Raw genomic sequence first — 20,768 nt, 5'->3', positions numbered from 1 at the left:
ACGCAGAGACCCCTCATCATCAGGGAGAGTGATGTACGGAGAGCTTTCAGGAGAGTGAACACCAGGAGAGCAGCAGGACCGGACGGGATCGCCGGCCGAGTCATCAAAGCCTGCGCGGACCAGCTAGCACCGGTGTTCACGGTGATCTTCAACCTGTCCCTGACCCAGTGCATCGTACCAGCGTGCTTCAAACAGTCCGTCATCGTTCCAGTCCCGAAGAAGAACCAGCCAGCCTGCCTCAATGACTTTCGCCCAGTGGCCCTGACATCAGTCGTGATGAAGTGCTTCGAGAGGATCATCAGAGACTTCATCACTTCATCACTTCCGGACTCTATGGACCCTTTACAGTTTGCATACCGCCACAACCGTTCCACAGATGATGCCATCACCTACCTCCTTCACACCACATTAACACACCTGGACGCTGGGAGGGGTAATTATGTTAAAATGCTGTTTGTTGACTACAGCTCAGCATTTAACACGATTATCCCCTCTACACTAACCATCAAGTTGGAGAACCTGGGACTTCATCCATCCTTGTGTCACTGGATCTCTAACTTTTTGACGGACAGAACACAAGCTGTGCGGGTAGGTAAACACATCTCACCCACACTCACCCTTAGCACTGGTGCCCCCCAGGGCTGTGTCCTGAGCCCCCTGCTGTACTCGCTGTACACACATGACTGTGTGGCCACTTCCAGCTCTACCACCATTGTCAAGTTTGCTGACGACACTGTTGTGGTGGGCCTGATCTCTAACAACGATGAGAGGGCCTACCTAGAGGAGATTAAACACCTGGAGGACTGGTGCCAGGACAACAATCTCCTCCTCAACGTCAGCAAGACAAAGGAGCTGGTAGTGGACTGCAGCAGAAAGCAGGAGAGGAACTATCACCCCGTTATGATCAGTGGCACCGCAGTGGAAAGAGTGGACAGTTTCAAGTACCTTGGAGTTCACATCTCTGAGGACCTGTCATGGTCCTGCCACACCACTGCGCTGGCAAAGAAGGCCCGTCAGCGTCTTTATCACCTCAGACGCTTGAGGGACTTCAAACTACCATCCAAGGTGCTTCGTAACTTCTACACCTGCACCATTGAATCCATCATAACGGGAAACATCACAACCTGGTTCGGAAACAGCACCAAGCAGGATCAGCAGGCTCTACAAAGGGTGGTGCGTTCAGCTGAGCGCATAATCCGGACCGAGCTTCCTGACCTGCAGTCCATATACAGGAAACGGTGCTGGACAAGGGCCAGGAGGATAGTAAAGGACCCCAGTCATCCCAGTAATGGACTGTTTTCTTTGTTACAGTCTGGGAGGCGTTTTCGTGCTCTAAAAGCCAAAACGGAGAGGATGAGAAGAAGCTTTTTCCCACAAGCTATTCGTGTCCTCAACGAAAACAGCATTTAGGACCATTTACACAATGTGCACAATCTAATTTATATGTGTATGTATGTGTATATATGTGGACATATGTATGTGTATATAAGTATATGCGTGTATACTGTTTATGTGTATATATATGTATATGTATAGATTAGTATTTGTGTATTTATTATTTATCACATCTGTATTGCATTATGTAGCATCATGTTGCACAGTTTCTGCACTACTTGTCACTTTACACACTTGTTCACTTTAAACTGCCCTTTGTAATTATATTGTAATTCTTCTGATGTTCACTTTACTTTAAATTGCTCTTTTTAATTATATTGTTAATTTTTCTAATGTCTTAACTCTTACTTTTAAAAACTTTTTATATTTTGTTGTATAATATATATTTTTTTTAAACTATTTTGTAATTACTGTGGCGGAGCAGTCACTAAAGCATTTCACTGCCAGTTGTACTGTGTATGACCATGTATGTGACAAATAAACCTTGATTTGATTTGATTTGATTGAATATTTCTACTTCCTGTTCTGTGAAATAATCAAACCTGAAAACCAGAATGAAAGCATGAACTCCTGGTTATGTTATGCTGTCATGCAGCTGAAAAGAGAAAGATATTAATGAAATAAATATTCAAAGATTTTGAAGTATTAGTTCAAAACTGGTAACAAACAAACACACGTCAGACCAGTACGTGTAAATATATTTACATATTTAACCTTTTCGTTCTTAATGTAATGTAATAACAGAACTACCACTGTATATATTGTTTATGTGCTCTATGTTTACATGTAATATTTATTCTTAATATTTTTTATCCCACAAACTGTAAAACTTTACTCATATAAGTGTATAAAATAACATATCTAAATAAATAAAACATATATCTTTATTTTTATTAGAATAAAGAAATAAAAATGCATGTGATACATAAACTAGGAAAGGTTTTAAATTCTATTCTAAATGCATCATGATAATAAAGAAATATTGGAATATGACCACTGGAGCTACATTTTCTAAACAGTAACTAATTATGTATTAATACTTCTAGTGTACATGAACATTTTTCTCTATGAAAACTAAATGTGACACTGTTGTATCCGCCTCACTTCAGATGAGATTTTCCTCTATAATAAATTTAGTAAATAAAGAGTTTACTTCTTATTTCAGCTGCTCCTGTAATCAGGAATCACCACAGAGTTTCATTCTTTTCTTTATACTTGATCCGGTACCATTTTAATGCTGGATGCTCTTTCATCCTTTATTCTTATTTATAAAGGAGCTCATGTGAACAGTAACTGGAGGTGAGGTTTAAACCTTAAGTCTTTAGGACCCTGATACTGTAATTGTATATATAATTTATGTATAATTTTATGTAAAACATTATATAATATAAATAACTTCTGTAATCATTTATTATTAAATATAAATTAAATTAACAATAAGCACACAGTGACACATTTCTTATTGTATTTTCCCAGTATATTAAATTCAGTAAATAATTGAGAGAATATGCAAATCCCTTCTGATCTTTCTTTGAGGTTCATTGTTTTTAAACATTTCAATCATTTTCTCACACATTTGTGGACAAACTGGATCCTCTGATCATCTTTACTCATCAGAGACTCTCAGCCTTTCCTGGATGCTGCTTTTGTACCAAACCATGATTACAATCACCTGTTCACATCACATCATTATTTACTTCATTTACCTCATTACTAGCCCTAAATTGCCCCCATCCCAAATTGTTTGGAATGTGCTGCAGGCCTGAAATGCAGGAATGGATGTTTATTAATAAATGAAATGAAGTTGAGCAGATAAAAGATGAAATATCTCAGCTTCATCCTGTCTGACATCTAATAAAAGTCAAAGTAAGACTTTTTTTTTTAATGAATTTTCTTTCAGTTTTTACTCTTATTTTGCCCCTGTAATGTTTTTGGGCTGTGACGGACGAGAGGGGCGGACACACACGCAGAGATGATAATGAAATAAATATTTATTAATAATTAAGACAAGCCAGATTCCACAAAACCAGACAACCTAAACTAAACACAAAGGAACTCAGCTAAATGCAAACACAGGAAGAAACAAAAGCTAAACAGACAAACAGACTAAACAGGCCAACGAGCTAAACAGGCTAACAAGCTAAAAAGGCTAATAGAACTAAACAGGCTAAACGGCTAACGGGCTAAACAGGCTATCAGGGTTAAACAGACTAAACTTGCTAACAGGGCTAATGAACAGGATCAAGGACCTACAAGACATGAACAGAATAAACAAAACAAACAGACCGGATAAGACGGACAGGAACATGGAACATGGAACATGGAACATGGAACACGGGGTTCAGCAACCTGCCAAACAAACAGCGTCACAAAACAATAGTCCCCCACAAGCCTTCTTCTTCTACTTCTTTTAGGTTAATGGCGGGTGGCAGTCCAACTAAAGGTGCATTACCGCCATCTACTATGTGTGTGGAATGAGATTTCTGGAAGTGACTTTTCTACTCAATGCTACCCTCAAGTGGTTTATAATAATAATAATAATAATAATAATACTGATGATACATAAAAAAAATAAAATAAAAAAAAAATCTCTTTTTTTTTCTCTTTCCTTTTCTTCTCCCTTTTTAAAATTATGTTATATTTACCAATATTCTTTAGAAACCAAAATACCTGCTTGTGTACTATACCCATCCCTGCCCCATAAGAAAGTAACCCCTTCATAGTGAAATCTTTGTGTCCCTTTTCCTTTAAAATATCAATGAATAGTGATCTTTGTGCAGAATGTTTTTTACAAATAAGTAATACATGTTCAGCAGTTTCCCTCTGTTGACAGTATTGACAAAGCCCTGTGTCGTGTTTTTTTATTAAGTGAAGAGAGGAATTTAACATTGTATGACCTATCCGGAGCCGAGTTAGTATAACTGCTTGTCTTCGATCATGTCCTCCACCTGTACCCAAACCTACTTTTGGCTGTATTGCAAATAGATGCCTTCCCCTGAATTCCTGTTCCCAGTCACCCTGCAATACCTTTCTCACAAATTGTTTAACAACCACTCTTGCCTTAGCCTTGCTAATTGGGATGTCAAAATCACATCTTGTTCATTTTAGGCATTGTCTTGCAGCTACATCCACAATCTCGTCTCCGATTATTCCTACATGTGCTGGAACCCATAAGAATTTGACTGATATTAATTTCATATGTAATCTGAACAGTGTCTGATAAATTTCTATAATGAGATCTGGCCTACAAGTAGACTGCCCCAACTGGATGCTTTGTAATGCGGACAAGGAATCTGAACAAATCACTATTCTCATTTGGCATACCTCTTCGGCCCATTGCAATGCCAGCAGAATGGCAACTATTTCAGTGGCAAATACAGAGAGATTACTTGTTAATCGTCTTTTGATAATTACTCGAAAGTCTGGGATATACACTGCTGATGCTGTGGTTCCTGTAGTAGGATGCTTTGATCCATCCGTATATATCTGCAGAATATTATAGTATTTTTGTGCCAGATGACGTTGCACCAATACTGTAGCAGCTGGAATTTCTGAATTATTATACTGCTTTTCATGCAGTGTCAGGTCTACATTGGGTAATTCGAACATCCAAGGTGGTATCACTGACCTAGGCACTGTACAGCTGAATCTACAAGCCTGTAGTCCCATGTTGTCTGCTTCTTTACTGCTCAGGCACCCAAAATTTCTAATAGGACTGTGGGGATGGTTACTGCAATCATGTAATGTGGCTAATGCTGGATGACTCTCATTTTGCCCCTTTAGATTTATCCAATACATGGTAGACAGTGCCACTCGTCGCAAATACAGAGGCATGTCCCCTGTTTCTACCTGTATTGAGGCCACTGGAGAGGATCTAAGAGCCCCGCAACATATTCTTAACGCTTGAGTTTGTATTACATCTAGTTTTTTCAAGTTTGTCTTAGCAGCTGACCTATAGGCCATACAGCCGTAATCAAACACTGACCTTATTAAAGCATCATATATTCTCAAGAGGGAGGAACGGTCAGCTCCCCAGTCACATCCCGCTAGGCACTTAAGGACATTAAGGCCTTTCTTACATTTATCTGATATCTTCTGAATATGTTGTTTCCAGGTCAACTTCGAGTCCATCCACATTCCGAGGAACCTGATCACCTTGACCTGTTTCAGAACCTGCCCATACATTTTGAGCCCTAGTGCACCTGTTTTAGGTCTATTTGTAAAACAAATAACCTGGGTTTTTGGAACAGACAACTTGAAACCCCAATCTTTTGACCAGTGTTCCACTGCTGCTATTGCCTCCTGCATCTTTCTTGTTACAAATGCCAGATTTCTACCTATCTTCCATAATGCCCCATCATCTCCCTCCAATGTACATGTTACTGACTATATTTCTGACCACAGTGCTGTCCACTTTGAACTGTCCCTAGCCTTTCATTGTAAAAGAACTCACAACCCTCGTACTATTACTTTCAGGAATACTAGAACAGTCAGTCCAACTGACCTTGCAAATACCCTTGACCAGTTTTTATTCCCCCTGACCTTAACTTCTCCTGAAGGCTTGGTTCAACACTATAACAATATCCTGTCAGCCACACTTAACCAGCATGCCCCACTACAAACACGGGTTGTGTCATTCCGCCACTCTGCCCCCTGGTTTACACAAGAGCTTAGGTCCATGAAGGCAAGAGGTCGTCAGCTGGAGCGACTTAGTCAGAAAACTAACCTGACAGTCCATGCAGTTGCCTACAAAGATCACATCCTGCAGTATAAGAATGCTGTAACTAAGACAAAGGCTGACTTTCGAGCTTCTACCATTATCAAATGTCATGGAAACCCAAGAGCTCTTTTTGCCACTATAAATAAACTACTGCAGCCTGCTAGTAGTTTTCCATTAACCCCTTCTTCGACCCTCTGTTCTGAGTTCCTGGCATTCTTCCAAACGAAGATTGACATTTACTCTGAGCTTGAGGCTACTACTTGCTCTACTGCTCTCAAATTAACCGGTCCTCCAGCTACTAACTGCTTGTCCACATTCCACCCCATAAATGAAAATACAGTTAGTTAAATTATTAAGGGCTCCAAACCCACCACTTGCATTCTTGATCCCTTCCCTACACCCATGTTAAAAGCATGTTGTGCATCACTTTGTCCACTAATCACGAACATTATAAATTCTTCCCTCAGCTCTGGTGTTGTGCCTCCCAGCTTAAAACTGGCTGCTATAACTCCAGTCCTAAAGAAGCCTGGTCTCACCCCAGATGATCTTAACAACTACAGGCCCATATCCAATCTCCCTTTCCTTAGTAAGATTATTGAACGCGTAGTCTCTTCTCAACTTAAAGAACACCTTACTTCCAATAGTCTTTTTGAGCAATTTCAGTCAGGCTTTAGGAAAAATCATAGCACAGAAACGGCACTGATAAAGGTCATGAACGACCTACTTCTGGCAGCCGACTCTGGTCTAGTCAACATCCTCATCCTCCTTGATCTTACTGCTGCTTTCGACACAGTCTGCCATGACACTCTGCTGCATAGGTTAGAGAACTGGACTGGTATAACTGATATGGCAATAGCATGGCTTCGATCCTATCTCACCGGTAGGCAACAGTTTGCTTCGATAGGCGGTTTTAGGTCTGATGTCCTTTCTCTCTCTTCTGGTGTCCCCCAGGGCTCAGTTCTTGGCCCCCTTCTTTTTATAATTTACCTACTTCCACTTGGTGACATCATTCGAAAGCATGGCCTGCAGTTTCACTGCTATGCAGATGATACTCAGATTTATATCTGCACTAAGCCCTCTGATTCTCTGCCTCCTGAATCCCTGGTCAGTTGTCTGACCGATATCAATAGCTGGATGACCAGAAATTTCCTTAAGCTAAACAGCAGTAAATCTGAAGCCATTCTTATTGCTTCGCCTTCCACTCTGAAGAAAATTGGTCACCCCACGCTATCTATCCCAGGTTTTATCACATCTTCAGTGACCCAGGTTCGCAACCTTGGTGTTATTTTAGACTCCACACTTTCCCTGGATGCTCACATCAATAACATCACAAAAATAGCTTTCTTCCATCTAAAGAACATTGCCAGGTTGCGTCCTTCTCTCACTGACCCTGTGGCTGAAACTCTTATTCATGCATTTATTACATCTCGTCTGGAACACATAACCCCCATACTGCAAAATCTTCACTGGCTCCCTGTCCATTACCGAGTACAATACAAAAATCTACTCCTGGTTTATGAATCTTTGTACGGTCTTGCTCCCAGTTATCTTTCTGCCCTGCTCACTGCATACTGTCCTGCACGTTCACTCCGGTCTGCTGATGCCCACTTACTGTCTGTTCCATCAACCAGACTTCGCTCTTTCGGTGAAAGAGCTTTTAGTGTGGCAGGTCCTAAATAATGGAACTCCTTGCCACTCTCCCTCCGCACAAGCTCATCATTATCTGTTTTTAAGAAGCACTTAAAAACGCATCTTTATAGGACTGCGTTCCAGAGTTCATAGTTTTTATCTCTTTTAATTCCTGGTCTCTTAATTTTTTTTTAAATTAAGTTTCTATTCTATTTTATTTCTTTTATACTTGATTCTCTGGCGTGCTGTGCTTTTCTGTGTTCTCTGTATGTATCTATTTTTTAATGTACTTTATTGGTCATCATTTGTTTTGTTCTGATTGTATTTGAATTGTACAGTGTCCTTGGGTGACCTGAAAGGCGCTTATAAATAAAATAATAATTATTATTATTATTATTATTTACATTTTCTGCTGGTGCTTTAATGGGAATGTTTAATTTTAACAAGTAATAATTTTTATTACTTTCCAGTTTTAATCTTTATTAATAAAGACAATCCTGTGATTCTCTGGCATTCATCTTTGATGATTATTACAGACAAACAAGATTTTCAATGCTAGGCATACTTTTCCTCAGATACTGTTTGTATTGAAAATAAAAAAAACATCTGTCAGCTACCCACCCACACACAGCTGTAACATATATACATACTGTTTATTAATATGTGTAAAAAAATTAACCCATAACAGGGCAGTTGCAACATTCATCGATATGTAGTAAAATCATCCTTTAACATGATTTTGCAAAGACTTTTTTTATTTGTGTACAGACAGGGTTTTCACTCATTAATGTGGCTGTAAAAATACTACTACCAGTAAAAGGACATGTATATATGCCATGTTTTAAGTAACAATCATGTTTGGGGTTAATTACTACAATCAGTTTGAACCACAAATGATGTTAGCGTACTAAACTGTGTGTGTGTGTTAAAGGTGTTCTATATTAATCCATAACATTCCATCCATAATGTTATAATTAATGTTATAACAAGCCTTTTTAATAATATTGTGATTATTGTGATTAATAATGTTGTAACCGTCCCCAATCTCCCCGAATTGACTGACTGATAAAAACGGAAAGGTTTGCGAAGAAATTAATTGGGAAATGACTAATCTGAGTTAATGACTAATCTGACTCGTTTCAAACTAAGATCTCTTAGAATAATTTGCGTGTCGAGATCCACTGGATCCTCGAGAAAAGGACACGCCAGGCTTACATGAGAAAAGTGCGAGTAACCCCGGGTTAGGTTTAGGTTAACCTGCCAGCGAGCAGGTTAGCTTCGGAGCATAAGTTGCTATAGTAACTGACACAGGCTCTCTTTAATCTCGGTTTCTGGAATGGAAAACCTCGAGTTTTCATTAATTCTGAGTTAACTTACCTGGTTTAATCACTTAACCCGCTTTCTGGAATACCCCCCTGGACAGATTAAACTGTGATCGTGACAGAGGTGGCCTCATTAATGTGCGGCTCCTGAATGGCATATGCTGAAAACACAGTAGAACTTCTGGTCGGCACATTTTACATGCTCAGGATGTCCTAGGGAGACACTAACTAATCTACACTAATCTACAAAACTGTTACAGGAGCCATTGTGAAATATAAAAAGATTATTTCACTTTGACCAATCAGTTTGAACAAGTGCTGCTCAGGATGGATCCTCCAGGGTTTCTGCTCATTTTCCTAAAATGGCGTTAATACCAGATGAGGTACGTTAAAAAAAAAATACACAAAAATGTTTAGTCCTGAGTAGCAGTAGGAAATTAATGATTAGAAAATGAAGTATGGAGCACTATAATGAGATAAATGGCATAATATGAACTACCAATGCACCAATGTGTACTTAAGAACAACCTGGTACCAGATACTCATGAGACTCCATCAGAGCTCTTGTGGAGTTCATGCCTTTCAAGTGATTTTGACAACATATTAGGTTGGTTTAACAATCAGGAACTGTAATGGTTTGGAGGTGTAACAGCACCCATGTCATGGTGACCTACACGTCTTTTGAGAGTACCATTGTTGGTAAGGATCTACATATTCGGAGCAACAAATGCTGCATTCAAGGCACGGCTATGTAACCAGTAAGTGCTATTAGATGCTAGACTGGCCCGTCTGCAGTACAGACCTGTCCCCTGATAAAATCATAATTGATTGATTACTTTATTGATCCCCAAAGAAAAATTACAGCAATTAACAATGATCACAAACATCACACAACAAACGACATGTTAAAGTAGTGCAAGAAAGAATACAAAAAATAAAGTTATATAAGGCAAAAAATAAGACATAAAAATCTAAAAAAATATATGTTAAAAATATGATAAAGTAAGAATATAAGACTACAAGACGTCTAACACAGAATAAAACTAAAGCTCGCCTAAAGGACATTATAGACATTATATGTGCAATTATAAGCTGTGCTAATACAACAGTACCAAATCACATAGCAACATTTACTAGGTTTATTGTCTTCCATGGGTTCTATAGGCTCTGCGTCCTCCTCTTGTACCAGTGTCATTATAGGTGCCTCAAGTTCTTAAGAGCTTTATACCACAACTGGGGCGTGTTTCAAGAAATACCAGCTAATGTCTCATCATAATTACCACCCACACCCAACTTATCTAACACATGCTTTCAGTTCTCACAGCATTTCCTCACCACGCTGCAGGATCTTTGAGGTGCACCATGTGTCTGTACATTGTGTTTCTGCTGGATGTTTTTGTCATTTGTGTTGCTGTTTACCAACATGCTTTCTCATCACATCAAACCTTAGAGAGGCAAGAAAAAAGGACCAATGGACCAAAGTTAATCAATCCCAGGTTGTATACATTATTTTTAAACAGTTGATAATTAGACTGTAATAAATGTTATGTACTGTGTACTACACAAAGCTACACAGCAGTATTGATTAAAACAGCCAGGGTAATTTTAGCCATAAACAGGAGTGATGTGATTTAAATTGTGTAAGTGTTATGAAGTTATTACTGTAGTACATTTGCCCACAAACAGAGTTTTATTATATTTTTAACATCCATTTATTTACATCATCATTGAAGTGTATCATAAGATATTGTTACCACTTAGTGTCAATCCAAAATTGCAGTTAGATATTTTGTGTTGGTGCAGGCTACGTTCTACATACTACGTTTTAACTTTTCCTTGTATGTAATAGGTATATTAAATATATTAATAATTATATAGCACTAAAGACCTGTGGGTAGTGACATGCTACGTCTGTAATTTTCATAACGGTTTAGATTAACTGTTGTAGAAAACAAGGCAAGTGTTCTGGTAACTGGGTTAAGCTTCAGAGGTTTCACAGCACTAAAACGAGGTTTCTTACCTGCCGGCGATTCACCGCCTTTTCAACTCATACATCAGCGATCACTGGAACTGAAGTAAACATCTCAGGTGTTTCTTCCCTGAATTACCACTGGTGAAGAAAAACTCCCTTAAAGTAACAGGAAGAAACCTTGAGAGGAACCAGACTCAGCAGGGACCTCCGTCCTTCTTGGGTGGTCTGGAGGGTCATTTAAATAAACAGGATTTACAAAAATCATACAAACACAGAATTGAAATGAACTAAAAGTTATAACTAGCAATAAATAATAATAGAGGTATTATTCAGTCCGGTCTGTGATAAAGTCTGTAGTGAGTTTTTGACATTCTTGGTGCAAACATCCCTGATCCTGTCAAATCTGGCAAGAGCAGCATTGCTGGCATGGCTCGACATTCCTTAATCTCGGGAGGGTAAACGGGTTTCCATCAGAACCACCTCGGGGTAAAACAACAGAAGTTACAATGTAAAACCGTTAAGAGTAAAATATCAGTTTTACAGAGAATAGCTTTAGAGTAAATAAATATGTTACATATGTAATGAACATTGAGACGTGTCCGAGTCCCGAACAGAGGCAGGAAGATTATTCCAGAGTTGTGGAGCTTTGTAAGAAAATGTTCCTCCACCAGCTGTGATCTTTTTAATTTTAGGAACTATAAGTAACCCTGCATCTTGTGAGCGAAGTGGACGCGTTGGGTTGTAGTGATTTATAAGCTCACTCAGATACTGTGGTACAGACCATGTAGCGCTTTATAGGTTAGTAAAAGTATTTTGTAATCAATGCGGAATTTAACTGGCAGCCAGTGTAGAGATGATAGAACAGGAGTAATTTGATCAAATTTTTTAGTTCTAGTTAGCACTCGAGCTGCTGCATTTTGAACTAACTGGAGTTTGTTTATGGATCAACCAGAGCATCCAGTTAGAAGAGCATTACAATAATCTAACTGAGAATATATAAATGCATGGATCAGTTTTTCAGCATCATTAACAGTGTTAGAAAACACTCAGTACACGAGGGTACGGAATTAAGTGCAGGTTTATTAGCAATACAAAATCATAGATTAGTTCAGTCTGAGTCGGCAACTCATAGTAAAAAAAAAAAATCAATGCAAACAAATCCAATAAATGCGAGACAATTATACCATCCAAAATACCAGAACCAAGAGTTCATACCAAAAGATCCGAAATCACAATAAAAACCCAGAATTGTAGGACGCACCAAACAAGACTTCTCACCGATGTTTGTATTTACAGTTTATATAGTGACCATAATGGCTTCCAAAGGAAGGACCTGAGTATGATCAGTACTCTGGTGAGACTGATCTCCTGTGGCGTGGAGGAGGAACAGCAGCCGGTGTGACAAACAGATATATTTCTTATTTTAGAGATATTACACAGATGATAGAAAGCAACTCTAGTAATATTATTAACGTGTGTATCAAAGGAAAGATCTGAATCTATTGTGACCCAAGTTTTTAACATCTGAGCTGGGAGTAACAGAGAAAGTGTTTAGGTTTAGCACCAGGTTAGAGAGCTCGTCCCTCACAGCTTTAGATCCAACAAGTAAAACCTCTGTTTTACCTGAATTAAGTGAAAGAAAATTTGGGACCAATGTGCACCATTGACATTCTCCTAGTTTTGTCGGGTTCTCTCATCAGTTTGCCTCTCTTCACTACATCTTTTCACCACAAATTATTAAACAAGGTTTAGTGTTTTTAAAAAACATGTTCATAGGATCAATTCTTCTTATACAGTGTACTAACAGTATGTCATGCGGGGCTAAGGACAAGACAAAAAGGGCGGACACACACGCAGAGATGCAAAAACTACATGTATTTATTGAAAAAGACAAAACAGAGGAAACGAAGCTAAACAAAACTAAACACAGCTAAACAAGGATAAAGAGGCTATCAAGGCTAACTGAAGCTAAACAAGCTAACTGAGGCTAAACAGGGCTGAACAGAACAAAACAAAACTTAACAGGGCTATCAAACAAAACAAACTGATCGGATAAGACAGAGCTAGGCACAATGAGCAAAACAGGGATAAGAAAACTGCCAAGCAAAACAGAGTCAGCAACAAAAATAGTTCCCAAAGTCTGTGCTCCAGCGCACCTCTTAAATAGAAGTCAGAGGGAACCAATCAGGAACAGGGGTGTGGCAGGAGACTGAAAAGAGAGAGGCGTGGCACACAGTAGCACCAGAGCACACAGAGGCTCAAAGTGTGACACAGTAGTTTACTTATTTTGTTAGCAATAATTTGTGTATCTGTGGTATTCACGACACCCAATCCAGTCCAAGCTCCTCCCGGTAAAGTATAATACCAGGCTCGTCATCGTTGTGGTGAGCATGAAGTGTATGGTGTTTTTGTGGGATACAGGCCGAGATAACCATAATACAGCGGGGTCAAAAAGTATTTAGTCAGCCACTGATTGTGCAGGTTCTCCTACGTAGAAAGATGAGAGAGGTCTGTAATTTTCATCATAGCTACACTTCAACTATGAGAGACAAAATGAGAAAAAAAATCCAGGAAATCACATTGTAGGATTTTTAAAGAATTTATTTGTAAATTATACTGGAAAATAAGTATTTGGTCAATAACAAACAAGCAAGATTTCTGGCTCTCACAGACCTGTAACTTATTCTTTAAGAAGCTCTTCTGTCCTCCACTCGTTACCTGTATTAATGGCACCGGTTTGACCTCGTTATCTGTATAAAAGACACCTGTCCACAGCCTCAAACAGTCAGACTCCAAACTCAACCATGGCCAAGACCAAAGAGCTGTCGAAGGACACCAGGAAGAAAATTGTAGACCTGCACCAGGCTGGGAAGAGTGAATCTACAATAGGCAAGCAGGTTGGTGTGAATAAATCAACTGTGGGAGCAATTGTAAGAAAATGGAAGACATACAAGACCATTGATAATCTCCCTCGATCTGGAGCCCCACGCAAGGTCAAAATGATCATGAGAACGGTGAGCAAAAATCCCAGAACTACACGGAGGGACCTGATGAATAACCTGCAGAGAGCTGGGACCAAAGTAACAAAGGCTACCATCAGTAACACACTACGCCGAGAGGGACTCAAATCATGTCCCCCTGCTTAAGCCGGTACATGTCCAGGCCCATCTGAAGTTTGCCAGAGAGCATATGGATGATCCAGAAGAGGATTGGGAGAATATCATGTGGTCAGACGAAACCAAAATGGAACTTTTTGGTAAAAACTCAACTCGTCGTGTTTGGAGGAAGAAGAAGAACCCAAGAACACCATACCTACTGTGAAGCATGGGGGTGGAAACATCATGCTTTGGGGCTGTTTTTCTGCAAAGGGGACAGGACGACTGATCCGTGTTAAGGGAAGAATGAACGGGGCCATGTATCGTGAGATTTTAAGCCAAAACCTCCTTTCATCAGTGAGAGCATTGAAGATGGAACGTGGCTGGGTCTTCCAGCATGACAATGATCCCAAACACACCGCTCGGGCAACGAAGGAGTAGCTCCGTAAAAAGCATTTCAAGGTCCTGGAGTGGCCTAGCCAGTCTCCAGACCTCAACCCCATAGAAAATTTGTGGAGGGAGTTGAAAGTCCGTGTTGCCCAGCGACAGCCCCAAAACATCACTGCTCTAGAGGAGATCTGCATGGAGGAATGGGCCAAAATAGCAGCTACAGTGTGTGCAAACCTGGTGAAGACTTACAGGAAACGTTTCACCTCTGTCATTGCCAACAAAGGTTATGTTACAAAGTATTGAGTTGAACTTTTGTTATTGACCAAATACTTATTTTCCACCATAATTTACAAATAAATTCTTTAAAAATCCTACAATGTGATTTACTGGATTTTTTTTCTCATTTTGTCTCTCATAGTTGAAGTGTAGCTATGATGAAAATTACAGACCTCTCTCATCTTTCTAAGTAGGAGAACCTGCACAATCAGTGGCTGACTAAATACTTTTTGGCCCCACTGTACATCCATTCCTGCATTTCAGGCCTGTAACACATTCCACAAAATGTTGGGAAAGTGGCAGTTTAGTAATGAGGTGAAAAACCTAAATAATGATGTGATTCCAAACAGGTGATGTCAACAGGTGATTGTAATCATGGTTTGTTATGTGTTTTTATTAGGATTTTTACGTCATGTTTTACACTTTGGTTACATTCATGACAGGAACGGTAGTTATTCATTACACAAGATTCATCAGTTCACAAGTTTAATATCAAACACAGTCATGGACAATTTAGTGTCTCCAATTCACCTCACTTGCAAAGTGTGTACCACTGTCGCCTCACAGCAAGAGGGTCCTGGGTTTGATCCCCAGACGGGGCGGTCCGGGTCCTTTCTATGTGGAGTTTGCATGTTCTCCCCGTGTCCGCGTGGGTTTCCTCCGGGTGCTCCGGTTTCCTCCCACAGTCAAAATACATGCAAGTGATGTAAGGGGCCGCCCGCACTGCCATCCTCCCGCCACCAGAGGGAGACCGCGCTCTGCACCCAGTGATAAATAGCTTGATTGATTATAAGGCCCTTGCCCAGTTCACTCGGCACAGAGTCTTGCGTTTGCATATAGAAACCAGACCTCGCCGGTAATTGGTATCTCTCCTTGAAGGAACCTTTTTACTGCCTTCTCTTTTTTCTCGCCTTGTAGGGAACCAGTACCCCCTTGGCTCTGTCTATCTTCCTTTATAGCTTAAAGAAACTTTAAAAGACAAATATTAAAAAAGATATTTCTTTAGTTATCTCCTCACACCTTTGCTGAGGTTTCCATCTTAGTTCTGACAAGACTACCCAACGGCCAGTGGGTAGCTTGCCAGGTTGTTTTCCTTTGTTAGTCCTAAGTTTGTTTGGCATCCTTTGTTTCTATTTTCCCGCCTTTTTCGGCTTTGATCCTTCTAAGTTCTAGAAGCTACGTTTTCCTTAGCTCAGCCGGTGGCGCAGTGGTTTTTCGGTTGTTCAGAACACCCCCAGGAAGGGTTCGAGACCCAGTATCTAAGTTGTGATTATTACATTCCTGTGGCTGTTTTCTTTCTTTTACCTTTTATCTGCGTGGTCAGTTGTAGTCTGGGCAGGTATATTCTGTCCTGCTACCATTTAATTTTATGTGTTTATTATTATTATTTTTTCTTTCTTTTATCCCCTATCATTGGATAAAAGTCACAAAGTCACAAGCACTCTTACACTCCCCATAGAGTACTGGGTAGAGCGTTGCTCTTCCACACCAGCGACCCCAGTACAAATCCCACTTTTTCCAATACTTCCCTATCTGCTTTTGGGTCCACCCAGGTGGTTACTGACATCTGGGAAACACAACACATGGCGGCACCGCCCCGTAACAGTAAGACTCTACCAGATATGGACTTAGCAGGCAGGGCTGCATTGCAGCAAGCCATAACGGCTCAGGGGGCCCGGTTGGGCAAGCATGAAGAGTCGTTAAGTCAATTGGCCCAACGTATGCAAGAACTGATGTTGGCCATTCAACAGCTAACCAATCCCTCCAAGGGCGAGGCTCCACCTCCTGTCCCACCTGCCCACCCTCAGCCGGTGGTGCAGTGGTTAGAGCGTCAGCCTTTCGGCTGTTCAGAACACCCCCAGGAAGGGTTCGAGACCCAGTATCTAAGTTGTGATTATTACATTCCCATGGTCTACGTGGTCAGTTGTAGTCTGGGCAGGTATATTCTGTCCTGCTACCATTTTATTTTAAGCACTCTTACACTCCCCATAGAGTACTGGGTAGAGCGTTGCTCTTCCACACCAGTGACCCCGGTTCAAATCCTACTTTTTCCAATACTTCCCTATCCCAACATAACACGTGGCGGCACTGTCCCGTAACAAGTGAGGTGAATTGGAGATACTAAATTGTCCATGACTGTGTTTAATAGAACCTTGTGAACTGATGAATCTTGTGTATTGAGTAACTACCGTTCCTGTCATGAATGTAACCAAAGTGTAAAACATGACATTAAAATCCTAATAAACAAACAAAAGCTGAAACACTAAATTGCTCGGTACCCTCTGTGCCAAAATGTCTTTAAGTGGTGAAAAGGAAAGGCAACATTACAAAGTAATAAATCCTTTTTTATGGAATGTGTTACAGGCCTAAACTGCAGGAATGGATGTTTATTAATAAATGAAGTTGAACAGACAAAACATCAAATATCTCAGGTTTATCCTGTCTGCAATCAAATTAAAGTAAATGTAAGAAACAGTGTTTTTTATTATTATTAGCGTTTTTCATGCTGTCCCAACTTTTTCTGATTTGGGGTTGTAGATAGCTGCTACGTCATATCAAAATTACAAAGTTATCAAAATTTGGCTGTAGAAACAAAATAAAAAACAACAATGACAAAATAAAACCAATCAAGCCAGTGCAGTTAATTGCTGTTTACTCTGTTCTGTACAGCTGAATGCTCAGTCTATTAACTTTTGCTGTAATCTTTTTTGCCTCAAGCTCCATCAGGACTTTTTGCACAAATTCAAATGTGAATTGCAGTTTTTTAGGATACCTTAGGTTGAGTGCGTATATGAGCCCAAACAACATGGCAAAAGCCATTGCAACTGATGGCAACTCACTCAGGACCTCCGTTCGCTCGATGAATATCTTTGCGGCTTTGGCTGGATGGAGAGGATCCTCGTTTGTGGAGACATACAGTGTATCACAAAAGTGAGTACACCCCTCACATTTCTGCAGATATTTAAGTATATCTTTTCATGGGACAACATTGACAAAATGACACTTTGACACAATGAAAAGTAGTCTGTGTGCAGCTTATATAACAGTGTAAATTTATTCTTCCCTCAAAATAACTCAATATACAGCCATTAATGTCTAAACCACCAGCAACAAAAGTGAGTACACCCCTTAGTGAAAGTTCCTGAAGTGTCAATATTTTGTGCGGCCATTATTATTTTCCAGAACTGCCTTAACTCTCCTGGGCATGGAGTTTACCAGAGCTTCACAGGTTGCCACTGGAATGCTTTTCCACTCCTCCATGACGACATCACGGAGCCGGCGGATATTCGAGACTTTGCGTTCCTCCACCTTCCGCTTCAGGATGCCCCAAAGATGTTCTATTGGGTTTAGGTCTGGAAACATGCTTGGCCAGTCCATCACCTTTACCCTCAGCCTCTTCAATAAAGCTGTGGTCGTCTTAGAGGTGTGTTTGGGGTCATTATCATGCTGGAACACTGCCCTGCGACCCAGTTTCCGGAGGGAGGGGATCATGCTCTGCTTCAGTATTTCACAGTACATATTGGAGTTCATGTGTCCCTCAATGAAATGTAACTCCCCAACACCTGCTGCACTCATGCAACCCCAGACCATGGCATTCCCACCACCATGCTTGACTGTAGGCATGACACACTTATCTTTGTACTCCTCACCTGATTGCCGCCACACATGCTTGAGACCATCTGAACCAAACAAATTAATCTTGGTCTCATCAGACCATAGGACATGGTTCCAGTAATCCATGTCCTTTGTTGACATGTCTTCAGCAAACTGTTTGCGAGCTTTCTTGTGTAGAGACTTCAGAAGAGGCTTCCTTCTGGGGTGACAGCCATGCAGACCAATTTGATGTAGTGTGCGGCGTATGGTCTGAGCACTGACAGGCTGACCCCCCACCTTTTCAATCTCTGCAGCAATGCTGACAGCACTCCTGCGCCTATCTTTCAAAGACAGCAGCTGGATGTGACGCTGAGCACGTGCACTCAGCTTCTTTGGACGACCAACACGAGGTCTGTTCTGAGTGGACCCTGCTCTTTTAAAACGCTGGATGATCTTGGCCACTGTGCTGCAGCTCAGTTTCAGGGTGTTGGCAATCTTCTTGTAGCCTTGGCCATCTTCATGTAGCGCAACAATTCGTCTTTTAAGATCCTCAGAGAGTTCTTTGCCATGAGGTGCCATGTTGGAACTTTCAGTGACCAGTATGAGAGAGTGTGAGAGCTGTACTACTAAATTGAACACACCTGCTCCCTATGCACCTAGTAACACTAACGAGTCACATGACATTTTGAAGGGAAAATGACAAGCAGTGCTCAATTTGGACATTTAGGGGTGTAGTCTCTTAGGGGTGTACTCACTTTTGTTGCCGATGGTTTAGACATTAATGGCTGTATTTTGAGTTATTTTGAGGGAAGAATAAATTTACACTGTTATATAAGCTGCACACAGACTACTTTTCATTGTGTCAAAGTGTCATTTTGTCAGTGTTGTCCCATGAAAAGATATACTTAAATATCTGCAGAAATGTGAGAGGTGTACTCACTTTTGTGATACACTGTATATTGCCATGGTTGCCTGATCCAGCTCCTCACACTCATTTTCCTGAATATCGCACAAAATAAAAAAAAACAGCAATATGAGGACAACTAGAAGAACACATGGACACAGACCAACAGTCTCCTTACATTTCCACTACTTGTACACTCAACATTTTATTGAAGGAGGCAGAAAATCTTTTAGTAACAAAGGCAGGTGATATTACAGTCTCTGGGTGTATTTATGTAAGCATAGGTGAAAATCTTTCCTGTCAAAGATCTGTTCTCTTTTCATATTCACAGAGATATAAACGTATTCATATTCACCGAGTTATAAAGCGCCATTTTCATATTCACAGACATATAAACGTTATATTCATATTCACCGAGTTATACATACCCATATTCATATTCACAGACCTACAAACTATTTAATTTACAAATAAACAAATTAGGTGCCAACTGCACCCCTAACATTCGGTAAAAAAAACGCAATAGAGCCGCTCTCAGCTACAGTTAAATAGACTTTTATGGTTTGTAGCTCGGTCACAAATAACATTAGCTCGTGATAACATTTAACAGAGGAAATGCGTTTTATTTTGGTAATTTAGCTGTAACGATGCCTTTAGAAAGCTAACAGTTCACAAGCAGAAGGGTTGTTATAAAATAGGCCGTCAAACAAACAACTTTAAGGTTCAAATAACAGCAAATAAACTTAAAATAATGTTAATCATATACATTTTTTATAAACTTGTTATAAAAGTTTTTTTTTTCTTACCTGTATCAATTTGGCTATTTCTCCTGAAGTGGTTGACACAACTGACGAAATTAACCGACAGGTCCGGGCGTGTTTGCGCATGCGCAAATCTTGCTCAAGCTAAAAACTTGCCCTAATTAAATAAATAATTGTAATTTAAAGTCAATCTGACATTTTACACTGTATCAATATAAAAAAAACAGGTTTAAACTGTAGATATAAATTAAGAAGTCGAATTCAAACAAGCAAACTAATAATTTTCAACTATTTTAATTAGAAAAAAAACATTAAATGAACGACAGCAATGTTTTACTTTTTACAGTGTACCATACCTTCTGTGTTTTCCACTTCCAACGTGCCAACCATCTGATCCATCCAGTACTATAACAAAACAAAAGGTGGACAGAATGGATCAGATGGTTCACACCTTGTAAGCGGAGAACACAGAGGTGGCCCATGGGGCTCTGGTGCAATATGTTGGATGCTGCCACCCTCAATGCCTTCATAATCTTCACTGCTAACACCCTGATTAAATCTGCCCAGCTACCAAAATGTCACTAGCTGGTGTTCCCAGTGCACCAATTTGTGCTGTATCTATATGATCTCATCAGTTTTACGTTCAGTCACGTTCACCACTCTTCACTACAGTTCAATATCAGTGTTAATTTTAATAAATATATTATTAC

At 40.0% G+C, this 20,768-nt stretch overlaps 1 pseudogene; it reads right to left on the bottom strand.

Moving 5' to 3' along the window:
- LOC134303139 (GTPase IMAP family member 9-like) overlaps positions 1–3,770 on the bottom strand; it is a 236,769-nt pseudogene extending 232,999 nt beyond the window's left edge.
- Between the last annotated feature and the right edge of the window lie 16,998 nt (positions 3,771–20,768).

Source organism: Trichomycterus rosablanca, chromosome 2 (assembly GCF_030014385.1).
Source record: "Trichomycterus rosablanca isolate fTriRos1 chromosome 2, fTriRos1.hap1, whole genome shotgun sequence".
NCBI classification, from domain to species: domain Eukaryota; kingdom Metazoa; phylum Chordata; class Actinopteri; order Siluriformes; family Trichomycteridae; genus Trichomycterus; species Trichomycterus rosablanca.
This window is presented reverse-complemented; position numbering and strand designations above follow the sequence as displayed.